We start from the raw sequence: 7,633 nt of genomic DNA, 5'->3' as shown, positions 1-7,633 counted from the left end.
TTCTAATGCATGTGATTGCTGAGTTGGGGGTTTGAGGGTTCGAACACACTCTTGGTTTCTGGGGTGCCTGTGTTTTATATACCTATCCCTATTGTAGAGTTCTGCCTGTCTACCATGGGATGGTTCATGAGTCGGTCAAGAGGCTAGAGATTGAAACACACACACACACACACACACACACACACACACACACACACACACACACACAGAGGGGGTGGGGTCACCCTGGAAACAAGAATTTTGGAATGCCAATTTTATCCTGTTCCAGGACAGCTTATATAAGGCTCTCCTTGACTAATGGCCTCTTTCTAGCTCTGGGGATTTTTCAGCTGGAAGCCCAAGAGAGACCACTGCCCTGACATCAGGATCTCATGAGGGTCTCGTGCTCAGAACAGCTGCAAGCATAGGAAAGCAAGTTGTCTACTTCTGCAGGCAAGGGGTCACAGAAAATTCAGGGTTGAGCGTCTGCAGTTCCCAATACCACATATTACTGATGCATTAGGAACAATGCGAAAAACAATGCATACATTTTGCTCTTGAGTCTGTGGACTAGAAATTTCAGTCGGGCCAGAGGGGCGGCTCACCTGAGTCTCACTCAGCACACTTTGCTGATTGAATGTAAGTGTGGAAATGAACATGGAAGTCTCTCTGTTCCTGTGTGTCAGGAAGTCATGAGCTTTGGCCTGTGGTCATTGACCTTCTCAGATTAGTGGCTGATACTTGAGTTCATTTTTAAAAACTCTTTGACAGTTTTATACATGTGTGCACTGAGTTTTCTGTGGCTTGGTCTTCACTCACACAGGTTTCAGCTAAGCCCAGTCCGGATACAAGACAGGAGCTCCCACGTGCTGGAGACTGATTCAAGCATCAAAGGCCTTTGGGGGAAAAGGACCAACATCTCAAGGCCCTGAGCTGTTTTAGCTCATTTTCTTGTCCTCAGAGTGTGACTTTCATTAAGGAGAAAAGCAGATTTATACAAAATAATAAGAAAGCTCCTTTACCCCAGGACTTCGGGAAAGTAAATTTCTAACTACCCCCTGTGTTTGTGGTCCAAAAGTCTTGTTGTCTTCATGTAGAGAGATCTGGTTTTTCAGAAATAGAATATGGGTCTGCACACACCCAGAACACTGCCCCGACCCCCACCCCCACACACACACTCACGCACACACACACCTGTGCATGCAGTCACTGGAGTCTCCTTACATGTACATTAGAAAAATTTATCTTTTATCACTTCAGATAACCACGATGCTGTCTTAATTCAACTTTCTGTGCAGCTATTTTCTATGCAGTGCAATGTTGAAGGACACTTAAAAGAAATCGCACAGTAGTTCAGAATCGAGAAATAGGTGGTTATTTATTTAGGGGTAAACTCACAAATCAGAATCCTCTGCTTGAACGGACAACAGAAACCAAATCCAGCAACCGGAAAGAGAGTAGATGCATGCTCTACATCAGCTTATATAGTATAAGAGGCCACGCCCCAATGGGCGGGTAGCCACTGGCTGTAAGACTTCCTACAGCACCTCCCATTTTGTTTAAATAAGAGAGTTCTAAGCCTAATTCAAAATTATGTACAATAAGAACAAATATAATCAATAATTATCCTACCCTAACTAGTATAATAAATAACTTGGCCAAGTTATGAGAGGAAAGTAACTACAACTATCTAGTCTTCAACCCCATTGAATATTCAAGAAGGGAAATATTACTTGAGTAAGCAGGAAGTGCAATCAAGCAACTTCCAAAATGTGCAACAAATGACAGAGACAACTGGTTATCTGGGCAATCACCCAAAGTCTCATTTGCAATGTTGAAACAACCAACTTTGGCTAAGGCCTAGAATAACCTATAGACCATTTTCAGAGGCAGGAAATTTTTCAAAACCATCTTACCCTGTAATGGCAAGATTTGACAGTCATGCTTATCCATTTCTGGACATCATGTATCTTGTCAGTGGTTGAGACATGGGCATTTCTTTGCCCAAAGGCCAGTTTTGTCAAGAAGAAAACAAGCTCCAAGTGAAGTGTCTTTGGTGCTCAACATTCTCTCGAGAATAGATCGGGTGCTGCCAGGACCAATTGTGACTCACTGAAACAGAACTCTAAATTATTTAAATGCAATATTCTACAGCTCTTTGAAGTGGTTGAAGATGACCTGTCTATGCAGAATATAATCTCTATGTATCTAAAGAACCTGATTAACTAACTTTAAGCATGACAAACATAGATAACTATTGATCTATAACTCTTAATACCTATATAATTTAAAGACTTCATATTAGAATATTACATAATAAACAAATGTACAACAAATGAGGACAATGAACTCAAAATATAAACAATGTATAAGTATCTTGATCAGATGTAGAAATGTGCATTGCAATATGATAAATGTATATCAGTATATAAAAATGTTTTAAACAAAGGTAGAAGCATGCATGCATATAATATTCAATATAATCTAGCCTTGTATCAATATGCAAGAATCTATACCAATGTAATTGCCAATAAATAATAACTCACAAGTATTCACTCTATTAATCACTATTATTATTAGTGTGAGTAAGCTCATACTAATCTATTATCCCATCCAATTTTTGTTTTTTTTTCAAAAGAGATCCCTGAGCCTGTACCTCCAACCCTATATCGATTATAATCAACCCCTAAATGATATCCCTAACCCTGAGGACAAACTTTGTTGGGACAGGGGACATCGTCTTCTAGAAGTACTTCCAGCTGTCATGAGGTCAATGTTCTTTCTAAGGGATCCTGTGAAAGTAAAATGATAAATTCCTAGATTACTGCCTGGGAAAATTGCAAATAGTCTCTGAGTATTTGCTAGAGGTCGGGCCAGAACATTGTAAAAAAGGGCACCATGGGTTTCCCAATGGTATTGGGTTGCCTTGTATGTGTTTTGTTGATCTGCATTCATTGGTCCAATGTTCACCTTTGCCACACTTTATACATATACCTGAAGGCTGAGACCTCTTATTCTTGCCATTCCCAGAGTAGATATTATTCCTAGGAATTCCTTGTCTACAGTCCCCTCTCAAATGTCCTATTCTACCACAATTAAAACATTTGGCATTTTGGTGTCTCATCATTCCTTTGCAAATTGTTTCTCCTACTCAAGATTCAGCATTCTAGTCAAATGTCTCAGTGTTCATTGTATGCAGGATCCATAGGTGCTGATCTAACCTTTAAAGGCCCAAGTATCTTTTTACATTATAAGTTGGCATTTTCAAAAGCCAAAGATTCAATAAATACTCATCTAGCATCTGGATCTGTTACTCCTATTTGTACAGCCTTCGTTAATCATTGCAAAAAGTCAGTAAAGGGTTCTCTTTGGCACTGATTAACCCTGTCATGTGATTTAATCTATTTTCCTAGTTCTTGAAACCTGTCCCAAGCATTTAAGGCTGCTGTGTGGCATAAGTACAAGATTTGTTCACCATAAAGAGCTTGAACCTGTGGGCCAGCTTAATGGCCTTCACCAAGAATTTGATCTTGGGAAGTCTTATGGCCTTTTGTTTTTCCCTGTTGTTTCAAAATTTTGGCCTCCTCTCTGAAATAAATTTTAAATATTAATTGATATCCTTCATCCAGGACTGCTGAAACTAATTAAATCAAGTCATGTGGGGTGGCTTTCATGCTAGAAGACCATGACTTTCTCATCTCCTTAACAAATGCGGAATGCAAGCCATGAGTTACAACAGCTTGTTTAATTTCTTTTAGATCATTCATTCTTATAGGTTTTTATCTACCTTCCTTGGATCCTTTTGGGCCTTTAGAACTTGATGCTTTGCCAGAGTAGATTACAAGGTAGGAAGCTAAAACGCTGGGTAAACCATCTCTGACAGCTACTGGCGATGTTGAATCCTGTCCTCGTGCCTTCTTTCCCTGTTCATCAGCTCCAATATTTCCTCAATCATTTCAAAACTTTTTACTATTGTATTTTGTAAAGCCTGAATCTCCCGACCTGTATATATTTTTAGTGATTTCATTGAAGCCCCTAGCCTCTGGTCCTCATTGTGCACATGTGACTCTGAAGTTTCTCCTTTAAATATAACATCTCATCCTTGGACATTACTTGAATGCAGATTGCCATCCTGGAGAGACAGTCTCTGCTAACTTTTCATAATTTTTAAGAAATTTTGATTGCCAAATTCAACAGTATGAATTCTTTCAGATAACTTCTTAGTCCCCTTATATATGGATTCAATTTTGTCTTTCAAATTAATGTTATCCTTTTTAATAGTATTAATTTTTTCAGGCAACTTTTGATTTTCAATGATATTAATTCTGTCAAGTAGCTGTTCATTATTAGTCTGTGAAGATTCTATCATTCCTAAAAGTGCCATATTCTTTCTTAATGGTAGAATATGGAGAAAATTTAATCTCAATACCCAATAAATTGAAGTATCACCATAACCATATAAGCCTCGCATAATAAAATTCATAGTATTAGCAAAAAGTTACTAAAAGGTAAATATTAATGTAGTCTGCCATATTGATTTATTAATTACTTGTTATGTGATATGGTAAACTGCAGTCTTTATTGTCCAGCAGATGTTGTGGTTGCAGAGTTTCGACTAGAAGCAATGCAACCAGTGGCTACAGGAATGGTCCTGGGCTGCTTTAGTTTCCGAGCCACTTAAGTTTTCCACCTTGGTACTGGTTAAATACTGAGAAATATGCTTTGCTTGACAAATTAAAAGCAATTAAATCATTTCCATAATGGAGCAAGAAAACCAGAAATCACAAGCAGGGAGCAGAAACTGGAGGCTGCACAAGTCACCACACAGCAAGGAATGTGTCAGTCATGCGTGCGCTTGGGAAATTTCCAAGTTGCTACACACAGTAAACTCCACTGTGGCAGGGATTGTACAAAAAACCACTTGGGGATTGTACAAAAAAACCACGTAGGGATTCAGCGGTGGCTTCTCTCCCCAACTACTGCCTTTCTCTTTGTATTCCATCCCAGCTTGCTCCCAGGCGGGAGCAAGGATCCCCCAACTCAGCCTGCTTTGGGGCTGAGGGTCTGGGGATAAAGTGGTGAGTGCAACTGTGCAGGAGTTCCTTTGTTTCACTGAGCCTGCACACAGCAAGCCCACCCTTTTGTCTGCGAGGTCCCTGGCCAACAAGTGGCCCTGATCCTGTACCAGAAGATCCATCAGAGAGCATTTGAAGGAAGAGATGGAGAAGCGCCAATGCAAGAATTCCTCCAACAATATGAAAAACAACATGATAACACCAGAATCCAGCGAACATACAATAGGAAGGCTTGAACACCCTAATCCAGAAGAACTAGAAGAAATAGACATTATGAAAGTGATAGAGTTCCTTAAACAGGATATGAAAAACTCCCTTAAAGAAATGGATAAGAAGAATAACAAAAAAGTTTGAAGAAATGAATGAATTCCTAAAAGATACCCTAGGAAACCAAGAAAAAACAATCAAACAGGTATTGGAAACAGTTCAAGACTTGAGAACTGAAATGGAGGCAATGAAGAAAATACAAACTGAGGGACAGCTGGTTATGGAAAATCTGGGTAAATGAACAGGGACCACAGAGACAAGCATAACCAACAGAATACAAGAGATAGAAGAAAGAATCTCAGATGCTGAAGACATTATAGAGAAAATAAATGCACTGATCAAAGAAAACAGCAAATCCAACAAATTCTCATCAAAAAACATCCAGGAAATCTGGGACACCATAAAAAGACCAAACCTAAGAATAATAGGGGTAGAAGAAGGAGAAGAATTACAGCTCAAAGGCCCAGAAAATATATTCAACAAAATTATAGAAGAAAACTTTCCCAACCTAAAGAACGATATTCCTATGAAGGCACAAGAAGCATACAGAACAACAAATAGACTGGATCAAAAAAAAAAATCCCCTCACCATATAATAATCAAAACACAAAACATACAGAATAAAGAAAGAATATTAAGAGCTGCAAAGGAAAAAGGTCAAGTAACTTATAAAGGTAAACCTATCAGAATTACAGCTGACTTCTCTATGGAAACCATGACATCCAGAAGGTCTTGGATAGACGTACTGCAGAAACTAAGAGACCATGGATGCAAGCCCAGACTACTATACCCAACCAAGCTTTCATTTACTATCAATGGAGAAAACAAGATATTCCAGGATAAAAACAGATTTAAAAATACATAGCCATAAATCCAGCCTTACAGAAAGTAATAGAAGGAAAATCACAACCCAAGGAACCCAACAATGCCCACAATAACTCAGACATCTAACAACCCTTCACCAGCACAACTCAAACAAGGAAAACACACAAACATTACCACCAAAAAAATGATAATAACCAGAGTTAACAACCACTGGTCATTAATATGACTTAATATCAATGGACTCAATTCACCTATAAAAAGACACAGGTTAAGAGATTGGATGCAAAAACAGGATCCAACATTCTGCTGTTTACAAGAAACACACCTCAACCACAAAGACAAACATCTACTCAGAGTAAAGGGTTGTGAAAAGGTTATTCAATCAAACGGACATAAGAAACAAGCTAGTGTGGCTATGCTAATATCTAACAAAATTGACTTCAAACTAAAATCAATCAGAAGAGATGGAGATGGACACTTTATACTCATAACAGGAACAATTCATCAGGATGAATTCTCAATCCTGAATATCTATGCTCCTAATATAAAAACACCCAGCTATGTAAAAGAAACATTACTAGAATTCAAGGCATACATCAAACCTCACACACTAATAGTAGGAGGCTTCAATACTCCTCTCTCACCAATGGACAGGTCAATCAGACAGAAACCTAACAGAGAAATAAGAGAACTAACAGAGGTAATGAATCAAATGAACTTAACAGACATCTATAGAACATTCCACCCAAATAGGAAAGAATGTTCCTTATTCTCAGCATCTCATAGAACCTTCTCAAAAATTGATCACATACTCAGTAACAAAGCAAACTTCCACAAATACAAAAAAAAATATTATAACCACCTGTGTCTTATCGGATTACCGTGGAATAAAGTTTTATTGTTTTTAGATAAATACCATTTACCAAAATTAAATCAAGACCAGGTGAACAATTTAAATAGACCTATAAGTCGTGAGGAATTGAAACTGTCATAAATAACCTCCCAGCCAAAATAAGCCCAGGATCAGATGGTTTTCATGCATAATTTTACCAGAACTTCCAAGAAGAGCTGATACCTATACTTCTTAATGTGTTTCACATTATAGAAACAGAAGAGTCATTGCCAAACTCTTTTTATGAAGCTACAGTCACCCTGATTCCAAAACTACACAAAGACCCAACCAAGAAAGAGAATTACAGACCAATCTCGCTCATGAACATTGATGCAAAAATTCTCAATAAAATTCTGGCAAACAGAATCCAAGAACACATCAAAAAAATTATCCATTACAATCAAGCAGGCTTCATCCCAGAGATGCAGGGCTGGTTCAACATATGAAAATCTATCAATGTAATCCATCATATAAATAAACTGAAAGAAAAAAAACCATATGATCATTTCATTAGATGCCGAAAAAGCATTTGACAAAATTCAACACCCCTTTATAATAAAGGTCTTGGAGAGGTTAGGGATACAAGTATCATACC

This window comes from Myodes glareolus, chromosome 6 (genome assembly GCF_982192425.1).
Source record: "Myodes glareolus chromosome 6, mMyoGla1.1, whole genome shotgun sequence".
In the NCBI taxonomy this organism is placed as follows: domain Eukaryota; kingdom Metazoa; phylum Chordata; class Mammalia; order Rodentia; family Cricetidae; genus Myodes; species Myodes glareolus.
The sequence above is the reverse complement of the archived record's forward strand: the minus strand, read 5'-3'. Positions refer to the sequence as shown.